At 40.7% G+C, this 23,506-nt stretch overlaps 2 pseudogenes across 2 annotated transcripts in view; both read right to left on the bottom strand.

Moving 5' to 3' along the window:
* Positions 1 to 3,795: 3,795 nt before the first annotated feature.
* On the bottom strand, positions 3,796 to 4,373 carry LOC123841131 (large ribosomal subunit protein uL24-like; annotated as a pseudogene). The gene has a single exon (XR_006790170.3). The product of XR_006790170.3 is annotated as a large ribosomal subunit protein uL24-like (transcript).
* Positions 4,374 to 11,222: 6,849 nt separating this feature from the next.
* Positions 11,223 to 23,506, bottom strand: part of LOC123837451 (small ribosomal subunit protein uS7-like) — a 28,858-nt pseudogene continuing 16,574 nt past the window's right edge. The window contains exons 2-3 of the transcript XR_010413494.1: positions 14,389 to 14,582; positions 11,223 to 12,352 (exon numbers count right to left, since the gene is read on the bottom strand). The product of XR_010413494.1 is annotated as a small ribosomal subunit protein uS7-like (transcript). The remainder of the gene's footprint in view (positions 12,353 to 14,388; positions 14,583 to 23,506) is intronic.

Genomic DNA, 23,506 nt, shown 5'->3' with positions numbered 1-23,506 from the left:
TGATTTATTTATTGATAGACATTCAAGCTTATTACAGTTCCACGCCATTAACAAATTCCATATTTGTATAGCAGACTCATTTCTATTGAATAGACCCTCTAAAAGTGGAATGCTGAAAGTATGCATTTTTTTGTTTTTGATAGATACTGCCCCGAATTACATTCTAAAACTTTTCTTACCTGTTAGCACTTTACCTCTTAGTACTTTCATCAAAAGTGCCTGGGGGCGCCTGGCTGGCTCAGTCAATAGAGCATGTGACTCTTGATCTCAGGGTCAAGAGTTCAAACGCCACTAGGCATGGAGCCTACTTAAAAATAAAATAAAATGAAGGGTTTTTTTTTAAAAAAATGCCTGTTTCTGCAACTGATTTTATCTTTTAAATGTTTTCATTATGATGTTAATATATGACATTTATTTATTGTTTGAATTAGTAATTCCAGAAACACTAAACATATTATGTTTTTGTCTGATATCTCTACTTCTATCTTTTGACAAATACATATTTTCATTCATTTTAATAGATTTTTTAAATTGCTTTGCATGAATTCTATCTATAGATGGATCAATTGATGATCATTCTTTCATCTAATATAGCCTCTGGATTTTTTTCTCTGACTCAGACTGTCCTAACCACAGATTTAAAAATTACTTGAAATTGTGTTTTGATAATCCACTGGGAATTCATGTTGTTTATATATGAAGGAAAATACAATCTTTTCTTTTTTTCTTCAGATAGGCAATGGTCAAAGGCCTTTTACTGCATAGTTGGTCTTTTTTCCAATGATGTGAAACCATTTCACAAGAAACCACAACCCCACATATACATGGTCTGATTCTGGCCTCTCTGTTCTTTTATATTAATATGTTTTTTCATATATACTATGTTTTTATGTTTTGTTTTAATGTCACACTGTTTTAATTTTCATAGCTTAATGACATGTTCTTACATCTAAGAAGACAAGTTTCCTTTCCTTTAAAAAAAATTCTCTTGGTTCTTTTCTTTTCTTTTTTATTTTTTCTTATTATGTTCAATTAGCCACAGTATAGTACATCATTAGTTTTTGATGTAGTGTTCAGTGAATCATTAGTTACATATATCACCCAGTGCTCATCACAACACGTGCCCTCCTTAATTATTTTCATAAATTTTATTTGTCGTATGAAACTGAGAGCTTATCAAGTATCATGAAACGTCCTATTGGGATTTTCATTGGGCTTATATTATTTTCATGGGACAATTTGGGGAGAAATAGCTATTTTGCATTACTGAATCCCTTTGCCCAAGAACAGGGATAATTATTTCCATCTTTAAATATCGTTCACTACATTTTTATGGTTCTGTTTTATATGGTTTCTTGTATATTTCTTGGATTTATTATGTCTTCCAGTTTTATTTTTGCTATTGCAATTTTTTTTTTTTTTCTGTTTCCAAAACATTTTCTAATTAGTCATTTCTGCTATTGGGGAAATTTTTTAATTTACGTTTTCATTTTTCAGTCTGTCTACTTTTTAATCTTACACCTTTGTTATTCTTTTTCTAACTGCTTTCATTTTAGGCTTTGCATTTGAGAGCTCTTGCTTGGGCTCCTTTGAGTTATCAGCACCTGGTTCTGGTGAGGGTAGGACAGTGGCAAAAGTGAATCATTGGTTGTGAAAGCCCTGGTTTTTTTTTGGTTTTTTAAACTTGATGGAGGAATTTTGACAAGCAATTATATATATATACGTATATATATATTTAAAGTGCACAGTGTGACAATCTGATATACCTACACATTGTAGAACAATTACCCAATCAAGATAATTAACATATCTATCACCTCAAGGGTTAACAGAGGTAACTGTGTGTGTGTGTGTGTGTGTGTGTGTGTGTGGTGGTGAGAATGGTTAAGATCTATTCTCAATAACTTTCGATAGTACTGTGTTATTAACTATAGTCAGGACTGTATTGTTAACTGTAGTCACTATGGAAAACATCACTGTGGTTTCTCAAGAAAAAAACAATTTGACTGAACTACCATATGATCCAGCAATCCCACTCCCAGGTAAATACCCAAGATAATTGAAATCAGGATCTCAAAAGCATATCTGCACCCTCATGTTCATTGCAGCATTAGTCATAATATCCAAGATATGGAAACAACCTGTCCTTCCATGGATGAATCTATTAAAAATGGGATATATATAATATATATTATATAATGTATTATAATGGAATATTATTCAGCCATAAAAAGAAGGAAGTCCTGCCATTTGCAACTACATGGATGAATCTGGAGGGCATTATGTAAAGTGAGATAAGGCAGGAGAAGAAAGAGAGTCCTTCCCATGAGGGGGCAATATCTTCCTATAATGTTGCTCCATTTTCCTGCTGTAGCACCCACCCTCTCTGGTCAAGTGTTGGGTACACACCATGACTGTCCATGTGCAGCCCAGATGAGGATGCAAGAGATGGGAGGACCATGCTCCAGCCGCTTCAACCACAGCCCCCAAGTGAGCTCCATGATGCTTCCTCTCCAGGTCCTGTGACTCCAACTTCTGAACTCTAGTCTGGACACAGGGGAGTCCACTATTTTTTTCATATTTTCTATCTTCTAGAGATTCCTCAAAATCTCAGTTCACCAATGGTACTGTTTCTTGTTTTCTAATGTTATTATTGATTTATTCTCCTGCTGTCATCTTTTTGACTGGCAATAAACAGAGGTTGAATTCAGCTCACTCTCCTGATCACCAGAATGATTTCCTCCAGATGTAAAATTTATCATATTCTTTGTCCCCCTAAAACATGCCAGTGAGTTTTCAGCTCCTTCCTCTGCTTCGCAGGACCCTTCATCATCCAGTGCATGCCACCTGTCCATCCTCTTTTTTAATCACCTTTTCCCTACATCCCAGATGTCATTTTCAACCTGGAAACATACTGAATCCTGTGTCCTCCCCACTCTCTCTCACTGGTCCTTGCTGTCTGTTACCCCTTACACTCTTCATTAGTTTTGTCCATTTCATCAGTTAGGTTAGAGTTAAGAGGGCACCTCCTCCAGGAAGCTTTCCTTGACCTCCAAACTTAGGTTAGATGTACCACATCTCTTCTTCCATGGTACCCTTTGCTTATTCCTGCCACTGCATTTGTCACACTGTATGGCAATCTGCTTTTTACTTGTTCTTGACCTCCTTAGCCTGTATTCTATGTGAGGGGCAGGGATTGCAATTTGTGCATCATCGTAAACAACCTGATGGAAGGAACTGTAGAATTTCTAGAACTTAATACCATGCCTTAAACATAACTATTGTTAAAAGCAAGAGCATCAGGGTGAGTCAGATTTGGATTCCAAATCTAATCTGTCATTTATTAGTGCAGTGCAGGGCTGGTTACGTAATTGGGATGGAAGGCAGGGCAAAATAAAAATGTGAGCCCTGAAGGGGTGAAGAAGTCAATCTCTTTTCCCACAGGCCAAACTCCCCAACCCACATTTGATGGGCAATCTCCAAGGGATTACAGCCTCCTTGTTGGGATGGGATTTGTACCTGGATTGGGGACAGGTCAGTGGCTCTTGCCATCACCTATGAAACATGGCAAGACACTGTCAGCCGAGGGCAGAGACCTCTCTTGCCTTGCCCGTTTCAAGGACTCTGACCCTCCTTGTGCTCATGCCCAGAACCCCCAGGAGGCTAACAGCCACGTGGAATGTGGGTCTTATCCTGCAGACAGTCACTGCTCTGTCGTAGGGTAGAGCCAATGGCAGGGATGGGAGGAGAGAAGAAGGCCAGTGGCCTCTGATAAGCAATAAGAAGCAAGACCACTTCTTTTTTTTTTTTTTTCGTTTTAACAGTTTTTATTTCAAGTCGCATATAAGATTACTTTACTCCTGCATCTTCTCAATTGTTTCTTCCTTATATTTGCCCTTTTCCTTTCCTACTTGGCGAGATTTGGCTTTACGTTCAAGGATCTTTTTGCGGTCTTTGTCCAGTTTTAGTCTGGTGATAACCACCTTGCTAGGGTGAATGCCCACATGGACGGTTGTGCCGTTTGCCTTCTCTCGCTGCACTCGTTCAATGTAGATGACGTACTTCTTCCTGTAAACCTGGACTACTTTGCCAATCTGCTGACCTTTGTAGTGTCCTCGCACAACCTGCACTTCATCATCAGATGGGCATGGATCGAACGTTGTACTTCGTTGAATGTACTTCACCATTCAGATGGGCATGGATCGAACGTTGTACTTCTGTCTCAGCTCTTTGGAAAGAGGGGAAGACATGATCTTCCTGCGAATGTGGGAAGGTGCATTGAAATGCCGCTTTCGGTTCTTGCTCTGGTCAGAAGTCACAAAGGGATTAAACTTCATTTTGGCCGCTGCAATGGCCAGCAAGAGGGAAGAGCGAAGCAAGACCACTTCTAAGCTAAAACTCCAACTCCCATTGTACACTCCATTGTCTCTTTGGACCTCACTTTAAAAACAGAAATTTAATGATAAAATAATTAAAATGTCAAGAGGAGACAGTAGAGCTTTGATTCCAGGAAGAAGGGGACCCTGCATAGCTATGCTGGTTACACGCCCAGGAAGCTGGCCTTGACTCTGTGACCTAAAAAAAGTTCACCTAAATTCTGAGCCTTAGTGTCTTCACCTGAGAAATGGATGTGATAAAATACCTCATCAGATTTTAGTAAGACTTAAAGAAGTAATGTCCCCAAAGCTCAGAGCACAGCCCTCAGATATTTTTATGGGAAGTTCAAGATCTCCTCCTTGGAAGGACACAAATACAAGGTTTTTTTTTTTTTTTTTTTTTTAATATTTTATTTATTTATTTGAGACAGAGAGAATGAGAGACAGAGAGCATGAGAGGGAGGAGAGTCAGAGGGAGAAGCAGACTCCCTGCCGAGCAGGGAGCCCGATGTGGGACTCGATCCCAGGACTCCAGGACCATGACCTGAGCCGAAGGCAGTCGCTTAACCAACTGAGCCACCCAGGCGCCCACAAATACAAGGTTTTATGGACTCTTTTTGGTAATGCTTAAAATGTTTCAAAGTTTACGGAGTCATTAACCCTTTTCGTCACTAATCCTTTTCTTAGTCCTTAACCCTTTTGGGTTGGATTACAAAGTGGAGGAAATGGCCATAGGATAATTTCAGATTGTAGTCCACCATGTGGTGTGGAAATTAGTTCTCAGCATACACCTCAGAGCCGCTCCTGATCGTCCTGAGATTCTTAGATAATTCTGTTTCCTGAGCTCCACCATCGGATTACCTGGAGATAAGATCCAGGAATGTATGTTTTTTACAAATCTCCCAGATGATTCATACACACACAAATTTCTTCTCTGTAGTTCCTTATGGTGTTTTCTCCCCTTTTGAGGTAAATTTACATGCATGGAGTGGATAGATCTTAAGTGCACGTTCACCAACTTGACAGATGCATCGAACCTTATGCAGTCTGAGCCCCTATCAGGATACAGAATATGCCATGGACTGAATGTTCGTGTTCTCCCCAAATTCACATTTTGTAGCCACAATCCCCAAGTGTTGGTATTTGGAGGTGGACACTTTGGGAAGTAATTAAGTTATGAAAGTAGAGCCCCCATCAGGGGGATTAATTTTCTTGTAAGAGGAGGCACAAGAGAAATCATGCCTCTCTTGTCCGCGTGAAAACACAGGAAGGTGGCTCTGTGAAAGCCAGGAATCTGGCCCTCAGTGGGACCAGATCTGCCAAGGCTTTGATCTTGGACTTCCCAGCCTCCAGAACAGTGAGAAGTAAATATTCCTTGTGTTAAAAAGAAAGCCACAATGCGGAGAAAGGGGAACCCTCCTACACTGTTGGTGGGAATGCAAGCTGGTGCAGCCACTCTGGAAAACTGTATGGAGGTTCCTCAAAAAGTTGAAAATAGAGCTACCCTATGATCCAGCAATTGCACTACTGGGTATTTACCCCAAAGATACAAAAGTAGGGATCCGAAGGGGTACGTGCACCCCGATGTTTATAGCAGCAATGTCCACAATAGCCAAACTGTGGAAAGAGCCAAGATGTCCATCGACAGATGAATGGATAAAGAAGATGTGGTATATCTACACAATGGAATATTATGCAGCCATCAAAAGGAATGAGATCTTGCCATTTGCAATGACGTGGATGGAACTGGAGGGTATTATGTTGAGCGAAATAAGTTAAACAGAGAAAGACATGTATCATATGATCTCACTGATATGAGGAATTCTTAATCGTAGGAAACAAACTGAGTGTTGTTGGAGTGGGGGGTGGGGTGGGAGGGATGGGGTGACTGGGTGATAGACACTGGGGAGGGTAGGTGCTCTGGTAAGCGCTGTGAATTGTGCAAGACTGTTGAATCTCAGATCTGTACCTCTGAAACAAATAATGCAATATATGTTAAGAAAAAAAAAAGAAGAAGAAGAAGGTAGCGGGAGGGGAAGAAAGAAGCGGGGGAAATCGGAGGGGTAGACGAACCATGAGAGACGATGGACTCTGAAAAACAAACAGGGTTCTAGAGGGGAGGGGGGTGGGAGGATGCGTTAGCCTGGTGGTGGGTATTGAGGAGGGCACGTTCTGCATGGAGCACTGGGTGTTATGCACAAACAATGAATCATAGAACACTTCATCTAAAACTAATGATGTAATGTATGGGGATTAACATAAGAATAAAAAAAAAAAAAAAGAAAGCCACAAAGCCCAAGTTGCTTGTCCCTAGGACAGTAAACCAGGACTCCATTGCAATTTCAACTTCCCCAGCAGTGGCATTTTAAACCAACCAATCTGGAATTTTCTGGTCAGTTCCAATGAGGTAATCTGTCACATGGGTTCTTCCCATCCCCCCAAAGGAAAATAAGGCAATACACCTAAGGAGACCCCCCTCTCCTTCCTGCTAAGAGAAGATGACCTTGCTGAAATAAGCCTTTCTTTTCTTTTGCTAAGAACTTCTTGTCCCATCTTCTTTCCGGGGGAAAACAAAACAAAACAAAAAAGACCTCTTCCATTTTGTGCAACTCCTTGGAGCATTTCTCTACTTGCCAGATGGGATGCTGCCTAAATTCATGAATCACTTCATAAAGCCAATTAGGTCTTCAAATTTGCTTGGTTGAATTTGTCTTATTCAACAGTGTTTAAGCCACCCAGTCTGTGGTATTTTTATGATAGCAGCCTGAACGGACAAGGACAGAAGCATATCACCGTCACTCCTTTAGGACTTCACCTAAAGGAATCATTTATTAAATACACTTTTCTGTAAAGTTTCTTTTATTCAGCATGTTTCCGAGATCCATCCACAATGTTGTATGTATCAGGAGTTTGTCCCTTCTTCTTGCTGATCACTATATAAATTATATGAATTTCTTTCATTATGTGAATACACTACCATTTATTCATCCATTATCCTACTGGTAGACACCTGTGCTGTTTCCAATTTAAAGCTATTATGGTTCATCAAAAACTAATGATGTACTTTATGGGGACTAACAGAACATAATAAAATAAAATAAAATTTTAAAAAATAAAGCTATTATGGATAAAGTTGCCATGAACAGTTTTATACAAGCCTTTTTGTGGACATAGATTTTTATCTCCCTTGGGTAAACACTTAGAAGTGGAATTGCTGGGCGGTAGAGTAGGGTGAAGATTTAGTTTCACAAGAAAATGCCAGCTCTTTTACGCAAAGCGGTTGTACTATTTTATACTCTCACCAGCAGTGTTTGAGAGTTCCAGCTGCTTCTCAACCTCACCGACATTCAGTGTTGTCAATCTTTTAAATTTAATTTTAACCATTCTGGTCGGTATTTAGTGATATCTCATTGTGGTTATAACTTCCATTTTCCTGATGATCATTGATTCTGAGCACCCTTTGCAGACATTAATTGGCCATTCAGGTATCTTCTTTTGTAAAGTGTCCATTTCAATCTTCTGCCATATTTTGAATTAGGTTCTCTCTGTTTTATTATTGAATTGTAGGAGTTCTTTATATACACAGGATGCTGGATATCCTTGATCAGATATGTCTTCCAAATCATTTCTCTAATTCCAAGCTGTCTTTTCTTTTAATGGTGTCTTTTGAAGAGCAGAGTTTTTAAATGTGGATGAAGTTCAACTTAATACTTAGTTCCCTTATGGTTAATGCCTTCTCCCACAGCAACCAGGCCCGTATTTGCTCATCTTCTCTGAACTCCCAGCCTAACTGTACTTGGGAAACAGCTCTCCCCCATTTCCATTCCTCCTCGCCCTGTGATACCTCTGTTCAAGCTCTCTGCTCAAAAGACTTCTGAAAATGACATCAAGGAGGGGGTCTCAGTAGGCACCTTTTAAGAAAAGTCTGTGCATGATCCCACCATTTGGCAATTTTTATTATTTGAAGAAAAAGACAGCAGCCCTTATTTCCTGTTGTTCACATTTTTCAGAGACACAACCTCCTTCCTATGTTTAAAAATTCCTGACAACATTGAGCTCCAAACCACGATTTAAAATCTTCTGAATTAGGAACTCACGGTGAAGGGAGAAGAAGATCGGGATGATTGTAGTGAGCTCCTCAGGCTATTTTATTTTATTATTTTATTTTATTTTATATTTTATTTTGTTTTATTTTATTTTATTTTATTTTTTTATTTTAGGGCTCTGTATTTAGAAACAATCATCTGGAGCTCTTACAGCATCTGACAGGGAGTTCGGGAGTGAGGTAGCCATTGTTGATGAGAAAAAGCAGACACCAAGAAGGCACCTTGCCTAAGGCCACCATGGGGAGCTTGCAGCAGAAGCCAGGCCCCTATCAGGAGATCCCAATCCCTCTAAAATTCCACGATCAGAACAGGCAGAACACAAAAGAGAAACCCACTGAGGAGAGGAAATGTTTTCCCACAAAAGCAATTTCCTCCAATTTGTATTTCAGCAACAAATTTGTTTCCAGTTTCAGATGCCACTATTCAAAACTGACCTGTTGCCTTTCGACTATAATAGAGGCTCTCTCATTCTTCGGTGATTTGCTTGTAAATATTTATCAATACGGCTTGGCCCTCAGCCCCCTTTCTCTGACTTTATGACGGGGAGCCCCCAGCCCCTGCCAACACTTCTCAAGCCTTGATTACTGTTATGTCTTTCACATGGATCGATGTGTTTTCTCATGTGGTTTATCAAGTGCTATAAACATTTACAGCTGAACTGTCAAAGTGGATAAACAAAACACTGTACATTTTTATAGTTCAGTGATCTTTATTATGCTTTTTATACTTTTTTTTAAAAAGATTTTATTTATTTATTTGAGAGAGAGAGTGAGAGAGAGAAAGAGCACAAGAAGGGGGAGCGGGAGAGGGAGAAGCAGACTCCCTGCCGAGCAGGTAGCCCGATGCGGGACTCGATCCAGGGACTCCAGGATCATGACCTGAGCCGAAGGCAGTCGCTTAACCAACTGAGCCACCCAGGCACCCTATGCTTTTTATACTTTTGCATAGGTCCAGAAGATTTGCTTTATCTCAAGAAAGTGAAGCAATAGATTAGATTAGTTTCACTATGTTACTCAGTAGCAGTTGTGCTAAAATCCTGAAACTGTCCCCTTCCTACAGTTTGTTTTTTCTTTTGTTCGAATCTGGTTTATTAATGACAGAGATAAAGGCTTGATTACTACAACTACAGTTGTCTGAGGCAGTGGTTCTGAAACTTCAGCCGGCATCACAATTCCTTGGAGAACTTGTTAAAACATAGATTTCTGGGCCCCACCTCCAGAGGCTCTGATCCAGAAGATCTGGAGTGGGGCCCGGAAATGTGCATTTCTGACAAGTTCCTGCTGCTGCTGATGGTCCAGGAATGCAAAGCATTGATTTAGTTCTTCCATCTGAAGAACCAAGGGCATTTCCTTTTCAGTGATTTCCAGCAAGTGACTGCCTTACTTCCATATTCTGAGCGTGCAGAATACCAAGGCTTTGTCTTCACAGATAGCAGGGCTTGCCTTGTGCAAAATGAGAGAGTAAGCGACACTCACGAACAAACACGCATCTCTACGTATCCAGGGTACCAGCAGGCATTCCCCGGTCTCAGTGGCTTCCAGCTGTGCTGGGTCTCTCCCCCTTTGGGAAGGTTTGTGGAAAATGTTCTAATATGTTCGTTGCTTCCTCCACACCACTACCTCTTTCTAGCCAGCTGCTTTTTTTTTTTTTTTTTTAACTTCTGCTGCAGAGATATGTTGATCAGGAGGACTCGCTTCTCATTCCATCTTTCCCTCCACATCCCCATCTGTTTTAAACAGACTCCTACCCACACTTCAAGGCTCAGCTGAAAGCTCACACCCCACCCCCATGACACCACAGAGGAACTCGCAGCACCTCTCTGTGGTCTGGGAGTTTTGTGATGAGATATCTCACTTAACGCGTGGCCCTGCACTTTTCTGGTTCCATGTTTATCCCTCTCTATGAAACACAGGCTCTTCTAGACAGAGTGATGTCTTAGTTATATCTCTCACCCTGCAAAACCACACTCAATAAACGAAGGAAAGAAAGCAAGATGGGAGGAAGGAGGAAGAGAAGACGTTCTGCTCCCAGGACATATGTATCATTTATTGTAGAGAAGGGTAGGATAGTATTTGGGTGGTTGGGGAAAGCAGTGAGGGCTGCTACCTACCCTGACAATGCGAAAGCTTGATCCTCACATCAGCAACAATGGAATCAGCCACGTGAATGATTTGGCCATAGGTTAAGGACATGGATCCAGCTCAGCAATAGAGGAGGAAGGCAGAATGCATCACCCGCGCCCTTGTTGTTCTTATGGCTCTTTGGCAGAGAGGATGCTGATGCCATGACAATGGCGGGGCCTGGGGGCAGGGGGAGGTTATTTGAGGCTGAAGGACTTTGAGACTCAGGAAGGATATGGGATGAGATAAAAGCAAAGGCCTGAATAATATTTGCAAATAGAGTTACCCATCACTGGCGCACGATATGCCAGGCACTCTTCTAGGGTTACATACACAATGGAATTGGTTGGTTGAACTGAGAGTTATGTAATAAATTAAAACAATATATATTTGGTCTTTATCATGTGTGAATAGTATTAGGCTTTCCTTTAATATAAGAAAGAAATACACTCCTTTCTATTATTTAATTTATCTTCAATATCTAGCAATATACAAATGACGAATGAATTCATTCCTACAATATGTCTTTTTGTGGGGTGCCTGGCTGCTCAGTGTGTAGAGCATGAGACTCTTGATCTTGGGGTTGTGAGTTCGAGTCTTGTGTTGCACGTTGAGCTTACTTTTTTTTTTTTAAAGATTTTATTTATTTATTTGACAGAGAGAGACACAGCAAGAGAGGGAACACAAGCAGGGGGAGTGGGAGAGGGAGAAGCAGACTCCCTGCCAAGCAGGGAGCCCGATGCGGGGCTCGATCCCAGGACCCTGGGATCATGACCAGAGCCGAAGGCAGACGCTTAACGACTGAGCCACTCAGGCGCCCCGAGCTTACTTTTTAAAAAAGGCATATATATATATATATGCCTTTTTGCTCCTTCCAAAAATAGTTTCAAAATACTGCTTCTTAGAGCCACTTTAGAAGACAGTTTGGCAGTGTCTTACCAAAGCTAAACACAGTCTTTTTTTTTTTTTCTTTTTTTAAGGCTGCCCTAAAGGCAGACAGGTTCATTGAGGTCACAGCCAGGTGATCAGCGATTGGACTTGGCCACACGTTCCAGCTCGTCCTTCTTCTTGATAGCCTAGGAACTGGAAGAGCACCAAAAGAAGAGGTTTCATGTGTAAACATATTTGCCCAAATCAATATGCCACACAGAATTGGCTGCATTGATGAGCTCATCTGCTAGGCAGTCAGCAATGGTCTTGATGTTCTGGAAGGCAGCCTCACGGGCACCTGTGCACAGCAGCTAGATGGCCTGATTCACACAGAGCAGGGCGGACATGTCAACAGCCTGACGCCTCACTGTTCCGGCTCGTCCAATGCGGGTTGAGTCCTCCCGGGGACCGCTGTTAATAATTGCATTCACCAGGACCTGCAGGGGGTTCTCACCAGGGAGCAGATGGGAGATCTCGAAGGCATGCTTGACAATGCGCACGGTCATGAGCTTCTTGCCATTGTTACGGCCATGCATCATCATTGAGTTGGTGAGACGCTCGACAATGGGGCACTGTGCCTTACGGAAGCGCTTAGCTGCATATCACCTTGCACTGTGGGGCAGGTACTTGGCATACTTCTCCTTCACTGCAATGTAATCCTGCAAGGAAATGTCATTGATCTGAACATCATCAGTGCTCCATTTCCCAAAGAGCTTGATGTCAGGGGTCTCCACCACTGCAGGTCCAGCTGTCTCCCACTCGGTCATCCTGAGGGCACAGCCGGGGCATCCCAATCGATCAGCGTGCACCACGCGCCACCCTGGCACAGACAGGAAGACCAAAGCTAAACATAGTCTCACCATACAATCTAACAATCCAGCAGACATACCTCTAGGTATTTACTCAAATGAATTGAAAATGTACATTCACATAAAAACTTGCACACAAATGTTTACAGCAGCTTTATTCATAATTGCTAAAAATTGGAAACAACCAAGATGTCCTGCAGCAGGTAAATGGATAAATAAACCGCGTTACATCCAAACAACAAAATATTATTTAGTGATTAAAAGAAATAAGCTATCAAGCCATGAAACAGGAAAAGACATGGAGTTACTTTAAATGCATATCGCTAAGTGAGAGAAAACAGGCTAAAAAGGCTACATACTGTATGTTTAGGACAATATGACATTCTGAAAAAGAAAACACTGTGGAGACAGTGAAAGGATGAATGGTTTCCAGGGGTTGAGGGGCGGGGGAGAGAGAGATGAATGGCTGGAACGGGGAGGCTCTTTAGAGCAGTGAAACGACTCTTTATGATACTGTAACGGTGGATACGTGTCATTATGCATTTGTCAAAACCCAGAGAATGTGCAACACCAAGGATGACCCTGAAGTAAACAGTGGACTTTAGCTAATAATAATGTATCCATATTGGCTTATCAATGATAACCAATGTATCACAACCATATAAAATGCTGGTAATAAGGGAAAGTGAATGCAGGAGAGAGAAGGGTTTATGGGAACCACCTGTACTTTCTGTTCAATTTTTCCTTAAACCTAAAACTGCTCTAAAATATAAAACATGAGGAAAAAAAGAAAAAAGAAAGAGCAGACTAATTCTGTACCCCTCCAAAGGATCAAACATAGGTGCACTGAAGACCTTGCTGAAAATGAAAGTTGATAAATATGGGAGTGGGCCCCTTTCATTGGTAGGATCATGCTGTAACTCTCTGTCTCCCCAGAATGATGACTGGTGGAAGAAAGTGATACTTCAGTTAGGTTAGAGCACTGGAGTAGACAGTATTTAAGGTTACCTGCAATTTTGATATCCCGTGATGCTACAGAAAAGTAACCACAAGTATAATGAACGCTGTATAGAATAAATTAAAGTCAGGATGACACATTTCCCCAGACTAGGGGCTAAAGAAAGCAAACAAAGCATGTGAAATGACTGTCATTCTGAGTAGCAGTCCTTGCTCAATAGTGAGGTGAGCAGGAAGAACTGAGAAGTGGTGCTTTATTGACTTTGTTTCTTTCTTTCTTTCTTTTTTTTTATTTGAGAGAGAGAGAACGAGAGACAGAGAGCATGAGAGGGAGGAGGGTCAGAGGGAGAAGCAGACTCCCTGCCGAGCAGGGAGCCCGATGCGGGACTCGATCCCGGGACTCCAGGATCATGACCTGAGCCGAAGGCAGTCGCTTAACCAACTGAGCCACCCAGGCGCCCTTGACTTTGTTTCTTTTCTGGAAATTGTATTAAGTGTATGAGATGATGTAAGATATTGACAGCTGCAGAATCTTCCCTGCCCTCGATTTCCAAAACAGTATGATCACATATAAATGTAGGTGTGTAGACACATCATATAAATAATGAGTGGCATGAGTCACGCTAATGGGTTGGCCCATTCAATGGTTAATTTGTTTTATGAAACATCCATACCAACCCTCAAAGATACTCTAGAAATCAGAGAATAGACACCCTTGGAATAAGAGCCTCTAAACTTATTGTGTCCCCTATGTGGAAATTTTTACAAATCGCCTCTTTCTCCCCCTGTAAGGGAAACTACAGGCAGGTTTCGTAAACACACCTGGATAAAAGCCCCCCTGTTGTCGCTTATGTGTTCTCCTCTACAACATTAAAAGAAATTCCAGGTTCCTGTCTGCAGAGCTGCTGTTGCCAGGGAAACAGAGCTTCATCAGAATGCAGCCGCTCGAAGTCTCAGTGCCCCAGTTACTGGCTCTTTTGATTGGTGGACACACATGAATCTCTTTCTAAGAAAGTTAATTTCTTCGTTTGCATCTATTGCACAAACATATCTGTCACCTGGGTCCAGACAGAATACTGTATCTACTTGCCTGATTAAAACTTGCTCACGGAGAGAGGGAATGCAATGTCAGAGGATGGGCCATTCCATCCTTCACAAAAAGCAGGTGGTACCAAGGGGTCCTCTCTACTCCGCTTTCCTAGAAGTTCTGCAGAGACCAACAAAGCTTGAATATTTGTTTCTGATAGCCAGGCATTCCATCTTCCATGAGGGCATCGTAATAGTCTATGAGACAGGTAAATTCAACATGGGCAGACTTTCCAGTTAGACCTGACACTTAATGTTATCTAAATATTTAAAGCTGAGACCGCTCATCTGAATTCCCTGGTACTCAGCTTTTATTGGAAGGTCTTCCAGAAGCAGCCTAAATTCTTATTGTAGTTTCAGGTTGCTTCCAACTCAAACAACTTACCTGAGTGATTTCTAGAAAGTATGTGAACCGATGCCGACCAGGTTTGAGCTATTTTGAGCTTGATAAAAATCCAAATGAGATATTAACCCATTCATATAATCATGAGTCTCTATGTAGATTGATTCAATAATCCAGCAGGCCAATTTTTTTCAGGTAGATATGCTTCAGGGAACCATCTCTATCCAATTTTTGTTTTCTTTTTGTTTGTTCGTTTCAATTTTTGTTTTATTGGTGATAGGTGACCTGACTTTCTTACTCATTCTATGGAGGATGATACAGCAAACATGCTAATGTGCTCATCCAAGAGAAATCTGAAATGGGGTAATTTTCAAAGTGCCTTCTTTAGGAGGGCAACGAAGACGTGGTGACTGTCTAATTATGAAGGCTCATTTCATATGCAGCATGTAGTTTTTAAGTAAAAGATCTTGCAATTTTACTCTCAGGAAAGCTTCTGACTTTTCTTTATACCTGTCATTGTATTTCCCTATGTATGATAGTAATATTTCCGAAATTTTTACTCTCTGTTTAGCATTTAGGTAAGGTATTCTATTCTTATATTTTACTTTTAAACTAGTCCCTCAAGAGTTCTGATTTTTACTAATTATTCCCACTAACTTACCACTGCAATTCCAAAGAAAATTCCAGGGCTTTTTTTTTTTTTTTTTTTTTTTTAGTTTTTTCCCTGATAATGTCTTGCTTGAAAATAGCATCATTTCAAATGAAATCCACTTTATTTCATTAGTTCTAGAGGGGATATTTACTTCTTCTCCTGATAGGCAAATTCAGATTCAGCTGGGTTCAGGTGGCCCACGTAATCAAGGGATTTGGGATGTGACCTCCTCTGAATGTATATCCCGTATTCTCATAGCTGGGGCCACTTGGCAGCTCATTCAGCAGCTCCAAAATGATTGTTTAAAGCAGGACAATGTGCCTGTGTGGTAGAGTGGACAATGTAAAGCCGTAACCTAGAAGATTGACATTAAAACTTGACAGAAACATTCCTTTTGCAGTAAAATAAACAGTTTTCTCTTCTCCTAGATAAGGTGCTGTAATTTTTTTGATTAATCCATATGGTTTGTCCTCTTGCCTCGGAAACCACTAAAGACAACAATTTTCCAACTCCCTTCCTCGAAGTTTTCATTATCAATAAATGCCTGCGATATCAGCTGAGATTGCTTAGCCCACACATCCGGCCTGTATCTTAATTGCAGTAACTTCTTGTCACACACAGCCAACTCAGTTGATGTATGGAAACACTGGATTTTTTTTCCCTCCTCCCCATTCTCCCCGCCCCGGACCTCCAGCCCCCTTCTCTCCATTCCCCATTCCCAACCTCACGGAGCCCGGAAAGTCTTGCAGCATTCCTGAAAAGTTACATAAGACACCAGAAGTAGATAACATTGTATGTTTTGAGTTTAAAATGCAGAATGTTTATGCCTGTAGGGAGAGAATGAAAGAATGTCTTTTTCAGGAATCCTATCTGAAATGACTGGAGTCTGAGAAGTGTTTCCCTTAGTGTAAAAATGATGTTTGAGGAGTCTGGGTGTTCTTGACTACCTAGTCAATGGCAAGTTCTTTGTTCCCTAAAAGTAAATAACCAGGACCTAAGGGTCCAGGTTATAGCCCAGCTAGGCTGAGATGTCTAAGGTTTCTCTGGAGACAGGAGCAATGGAAGTAGACTCCCTGATCCAAGAGCAGTACCTTTGTGCTGAGACCCAGTCTTCTTTTAATGGTATAGAAGGACCAATGGGATGGAGGACGCGAGTCTTGGCTTGGCATGAAAGAAAGGCAAGCCAGGTTCTCCCTTTGGCATTTGATCACCTTGCTAATGGCTAGCTTGCAGATACAGACAGTTAGGTCTGTCCAACACCCAGAGTTTCAATCTCAGCAGCCTTTCCCATCTGGCATAAGAGACACCTTCTCTGAGCACCGAAGAGACTATGCTGCAATTCAAAAGAGGAGATCATGTAGTTGGCAAATGGGAGCACCAAAAGAAGAGGTTTCATGTGTAAACATATTTGCCCAAATCAATATGCCACACAGAATTGGTTCTTCCGAGACCTCCTGACCTTGCCCTTCCCTTCAGCAAGGTCAGTAGCAGCATACACGCAGCCCCATGGCTGATTCCAACACACTGCAACCGTCTCCAAGGCAACACTGATTTAAGGTCATCTCAGTGCTGCCCAATTTCCAGGAATCTTCTGGGGCGCTCTGTTCTTTGTGGTCTGGCATCGGGATGGAAAGTTTAACCTGAGCACAAGGGGAGGCTGGTTGGTTCCTACAGACTCTGCATTCTTTTCTCAGGTGGGTCGGGTTTGTGAACAAGGCTCGGCCCCACCTGTGGTGTAAATATTTTTGAAAGTCTCCTAGAGTGTAGACATGACCTCTGCCCAATGCACTTACCACCCATCTAGATAAGTAACAACAGAAGGGAAATTCAGGGAGCATCTCCGCTCCTTTCCTTAGAATGGAAATGACTTGGGAAAAAGGAGTAAATGAAGGAGAACTGTAATAACACAAAAATGTTCAGGCTAGTTTCTTCCCTCTGTCCTGCTTGGCCCCTGCTGTTGTTTCTTTGCCATCCTGCTGAATTTATCTATTTTATGTTCTGTAATAAAGGTATGCCATGGTGCGATTGGGGACTGCTGAATATGACTGAAATAAAGTGCAGCATTTACCGAGGAGTCTCCTCACAGCAATGACACCCCTTTGTTTTATTTTACGTATTGAGGTGTGACGGGCAGACAGCAAAGCTGTGCTTGTTCGATAGATACATCTTGATGAGGTTGAGATAAGTATTCCCTTTGTTTTAAACATTGTCTCAGCTAGTTCTTTCTTGCATGAGTGCTTTTACCTAATGTCACTGATGCTTTTCATTCTTGCATGCATTCACCAGAAGTCCATAGAACCCCTGCTAAGCAGGAGACACTGAGCAAAGGGGTGCGACAGGGAAAGAGGCCATTGCAGTGCCAACTGTCAGAGCTGTGGAAGACAAGAGGAAGTGACTGCCACATCTGGATGGACAGTCCAGTGTAATGGCCTCCAAAGGATGATCCTGAGTACAAAGTAACCAAAAGACGCTCAACCTGGTCAGATTATTAACTTCTCTGTGTTTCAGGTTTCCCATCTGTAACATGGGGACAAAACTAGAATTTCCATGGAGGTGTCTGATGAATTTAGATCTGGATTTCAAGTAACTGTCTTCTACTTGTAACTCATTCCTGGCCCAGGAAGTTCAAGGAGATGACCCATTTGCTCGCTGAGTTGCAGTGGCTCAAGATGCTGAATGGGGAGGAAAGGGAAGTTGGGTTTTCTTCCATTGTTAAGACTGACTCTTCCTGAAGCTTCCATCACTTTGTAGGATTACGTTAGACGTGGATGGGGCAAGTCCCGCCCGGCTAGGTAGATACAAACTTCCATCAGCCAGGCCTTGGGCAAAGTATGGTTCACCGAATCTCCAGACATTTTAGAAGGCATGAGAATGTGACCATTCAATTGTCTAGTGTTTGATGTCCGGACAGACCCAAGGGCACTGAGAGCATCTGTAATTCACATGACCAGGATGCTCTACCCCATGGCTCCATCTCAAGTTGCTGTCTCAACACAGTAGCTCACACAGAGGAAGATCTCTGGATGGGGACTTGGATTTTAATTGTTTGCCATCCTAATGAACCAAAGGATCGAAGTTGGTTAAACTCTTTCAAAGACATTATCACTAGCTGTGAGAAACTGCCATATTGAGAATAAAATTGTCATTTGACCTGGAAGACCTCAGTAGGATGAAGAGGTTTGGGAAGGTGGAATTTGGTGGGTGATGCCTCTTACCTAAGAGATAGATCTACAACACATCTCCACTTCTGTGACATCCAAATAACAAACACTAAAGAAACTCTTAAGTGAAAAAGTTCATGCTCAATGTGATACCAAAGAGCCAAAATCCAGGGAAATAGGGTGATATAAGTAAAATAAGCATGTACACACACCCAAAGGAAACTCATAACTCTTCACAATCACCTCATGAAATAGATGTTATCCCCATTTTACAGATGAGGAAACTAAGACCTAAAAAGGTGAAGGGATCTGTACAAGGTCATCCTAAATCACCTTTCTCTGGCTTTAAAACCTGAACACTCAATACTGTGATATGCCTTCATGTCAGAGATTTACTTACATCAAATGCACCACTTACAAAAAGGGGAGACATCCAAGGCTATTTATGGCCCTGCAGCCTTAACCATAATATAATTTTATCTAATGTCAAGGGGTTTTTTAAAAAAAATAAATCATCCTCTAGGGCAAAGGCTGGAAAACTATAGTCCATGATCCAAATCCAGTCCTCTGTCTTCTTTTATAAATAAAATTTTATTGGAATACACTCATGCCTTTATGTACTGTCCATGGTTACGTTCAAGCTACAATGGTAGAGTAAAGTAGCTACAGCAGAAACCCTATGCTCCACAAAACTGAAAATACCTACTGTCTGGTCCTTTACAGATTCACATAAAAGGGTTAGTATAAAATGAATCCATCTGCCTATGTATTATACTCAATATTTTACAGTGTTCATAATATTAACTGTGAGACTTCTTGCAACTTCTTAGTGTGTCAAATAAATCATAAAAGACTCAAGGCTACTTGATGCAGTTTTAGGGTTAAGTATATTTTATACTACTCAAATCCACTTCAGGTAAACTTATTATAATTCTCTTAGGCAAAATATCCCAGTCCCCAATCATCCTGGATAAATAAAATCTTGACCTGAAAGTACTCTACATTCTCTAGCCTACAACTCAAATTGCTACAGTAAAAGCTACATATTGGTTGTGGACTCAGCACATTAATTCATATTAAAACATGGTTTAGATTTTAATTTTGCTTTACCACCCCCCACTTATACAATTTGATTTCTGTTGTTTGAGGTGGTTTATAAGCCATGTATCTTTCCTTCTTACTTTACGAGCTCTTGCATTCTTCCACAACTAAATCTTCAAACAACCATACAATGAGTAAAAGACAATTGTTCCTGTCTTTTCTATTTTTCTTTTTCTACTGATTCATTTGCATTCGTTTCCAAACAAGTTTTTATTTTTCTCTCATATTAAAAAAAAGAAAAAAGTCTTTCTCTTGACCAAATTTCCCCCCTATGGTCCTGCTTGTTAAGTTTCCTTAAAGTATAGCTCCTTCAGAACTTTCTTCAATGTCTCCTCTTTCTTCCCTTTCAAACTTCTCCAAGCAGGCTTTCGTCCTCCTCACTCCCATTCCAGCTACTAGCAGTCAGAATGACCTTGTTGTTAAACCCCTGCTCAACTCTCAATCCTCATGCCCCCTGACTTACAACTGGCAGCAGCTGATATATTTGCTTGCTCTATTGTCCTTGATATACCTTCTTTCTTGACTTCCAGGATGCCACACTTTCTTGGGATCTTGAGTTTTGTCCCAATTCATACCTAGAACTGTGCCTGACACATGGTTGGTGCCCAGTAAATAAGTGTTTAAATAAAGGAGAATGGGACACCTAACCTCATCTGGATCACAAAATAAATTCACACCACTGCTTACAAGATACTATCAAATGTTGTTTGAAAGCTTGTTAAAAATATGTTTATCCAAAATCCAAATGGTCACATTCCAGTGCAAAAATATCAAGTACCATTAACAAAATAGCTATCTTTCATCTATCTATCTATGCTATCTATAGACTGACTTCCTTTAAGGTGTTTAAAGAAACTGTAAAATTTTTTATTGATAGAGCAATGACAGTATTTTATTCTTCTGAGAATACTACCCATTTAGGGGAAAGACTTACAAGTCTGAGTAGATCTTTGATTGAAAAGCATGGCCTGACATCTTTCTTCTTTACCTATCATTGTGTTTGACAGAAGTTGTAAGAAGACCCTTGGGAATATATCGGTGATGGATACAGGGGTGGATAGCCATGTTAGTAAGGCCATTTGAAGAGAAGGTCACTAGGATCAGGATGACACATTATCTGGTCAGATAATATGCAGCACACAGTAGGGGAACCTTCCCTGCCTTCCCACTCTCTGTGAAATAGAAGATAAGCTCATTGTGGCTGTCCAATAATACTTTGGAATGGAACAAAATTGAAAAAAAAAAATAAGCGTCCTGGTAGATTGTAACTGAGTAGCTTTTGATTTAAGAAGCATTTTTTATTCAACATGTCTCTCCCAGACCACAGCGCTTTTAAGTGATAAATAGAAATTAAGAATCCAGACTCACAGTTATTCAAAACAGCCTTTGTGAAAACGATTTTGCTGAGCATCCGCACGTTTAAGGAGACGAAAAGAACGTATCATGAGAACACTATAAACATAGTGTGAGGACGAAGCTGGGATTGTGATGCACAGGGCTTCCTCTGGGTGGGTGACATTCCACCAAGACAAATGGCATTCCAGCCACTCAGTTGGCCAACATCAAAGATTATTAACCAATTTCCATCCTGTTCTTTTTTTTTTATGGGTTTTAATGACCAGGCGAGATTTCACTACTTAATATTTAAACAAATGTTTTTATGCAGAGACAATAAAGCCACTGTTGAGACTGGATAGAACTGTTTAACATTCTCCAGTATGGCTGATTGCCATTCCCTCTGGAGTAAATGGCATAAGTTGATTTCTGAAAGTGTTCAGAAATTAAAGCTCTTATTGGTGACACATGGGAATGGAATCTCCTTGAGTGGCACACATAGCATACCAGGTGTGTGTGGTCTGCCCCGAAGGGTGAGTTCCTCTATTGTTCCAGCTCTTCTAGCAGAACATGATTTGGTTAGCATAGCTTGCCTTGGCTGAACGAACTGGCTTGCCTCCATGTGCTACTCCTTCTCTGCATTGACTCATCAAATTGCTGATGGTCTTTTATATCCCCCCTTCTTAATTACCCACCATCAAATGCAGGAGGGTGGTGAGCTTCTGTTTTGAGTTTCAATATCCCTCATTGGTAAGATGACCTGGAGTGAACCACTGAGGTAAACTTACTTAGGGTCAAAGCATGTTTCACATGAGGCAGGACATCTCTCAAAAGCCACTTTGACCTATTTAAACAGTAGTTCTATATTTTTTTCCTCAAAGTTAGGTGTTATAATGTTTGGATCATAGCAAGAAGGCTAACTTTACAAAATGTTCACGATCTTTTAGGTGCCTGAAGAAACTGCGATGGACAAATCCACTGAGGTTCTTTGATGACACCCCTAAGGAGGTATTATCTCTTTTAAGGTTGAGTGTGGGTAGGACAAGCTCCAAATCATGTCACTATCCCTGTGGATATTTAGCCATACAACCCTCAAAATACTGAAGTTGTACATTCTACTTGTGCCCATCATGTTTTAACTAGATTTTTTGCCTAGATGAGAATGGGGTCCAAGATAAAAGCCAGCAATTGAAAATAACAACATAAACCATCTGAAGTATTCCAACCACAGCAACAAGACATCTCAATGTAAAAAATAAAATCATTTGAATATTATTGTGTATAAATTCTAAAGCTTCCATAACACACTCTCTGATGGGTAAGATGATTCCTCCAATCCAACACCCATAGAATATGCATTAGAGAACACACTTTCTTCTAAGGGGCATGAATTGGTATAAAGTCATCCACTTCTCTCACCTAGCTCTCCCAGACTCACGATTTTAGAAATGGCTGCCCAGAGCCAGAATACCATTTAAAGCCACCTGGCTACAGGGAGAAGTGTTTCTCAAATTTCTCAGATCAGAAGTATTAGTTGGGGCATTTGTTAAAAATATAAATTCCTTTGCATGGAGCACTGGGTGTTATGCACAAACAATGAATCATGGAACACTTCATCTAAAACTAATGATGTAATGTATGGGGATTAACATAAGAATAAAAAATATATATATATAAATTCCCTTCACCCTTACCCACCTACCCTTCACTTCAGTTCGACTCATTAGATATGGGTTGGAGCCCAAGAATATGGATTGTTAATAAGTCAATCTTTTATGTGGGGAAATTGTGTGAGACACTTTTCCAGGATATAGAATCCCCAAATTATGACTTCACCAATTGAAGATGTACCAGTTTTGCGGCTTAATATATTCACGGGGAGTGAACAAGAGAAACTAAAAAAGAACTAAGATATAAAAAGCGTATATAAAGAATATAAATGATAAGAGAAAAAGAAAGTTAAGCACAACAATAATCAGAAATAAGTAGTGACTAGAAACTTAGGATATGAGAATATGAGGGGAAAAAAACCAGACACAAAAACAGAGATACAGAGAGAGAGATTGATTTCCAGAAAAGTCTGCTTTTTCACATCTACTCTGAATTAGTCTTGAGCTTGTGTCCAAGATCAAGGCCCCAGTTCTCATGACAGTGCCCTGCTCAATAGCCCCTCTCTTTTGTGTATGTAGTATTAGACACCTGGAAGCTAATTAGAAATACGTGAAGTTTTGTTATTAATGTGTTTATTTTTAAAATGGAAATCATTAAGGAAAATAAATAGAAGTAGGAGATGTGTTGATGGAATCGCTGCCATTAATTGAGCATCCAGCTATGTTCCACACACTATCCTCATGCTCTAACATTTCTTTAATGATCTTCACAAGAGGTTTTATTACAATTCTATTGATAAGGAAACAGAAGCTCAGAGAAGTGGCTTATCAAAGGTCACATCCTCTAGCAGTGACAGCTGGGGTTTGAACCCAGACGCATCTCTTTCTAGTCTATCCTGTGTTCATGAGACAGTAAGCTT

Source organism: Mirounga angustirostris, unplaced genomic scaffold (assembly GCF_029215605.1).
Source record: "Mirounga angustirostris isolate CCGP_5_RB_7025 unplaced genomic scaffold, mMirAng1.0.hap1 SCAF_8, whole genome shotgun sequence".
Lineage (NCBI taxonomy): Eukaryota > Metazoa > Chordata > Mammalia > Carnivora > Phocidae > Mirounga > Mirounga angustirostris.
This window is presented reverse-complemented; position numbering and strand designations above follow the sequence as displayed.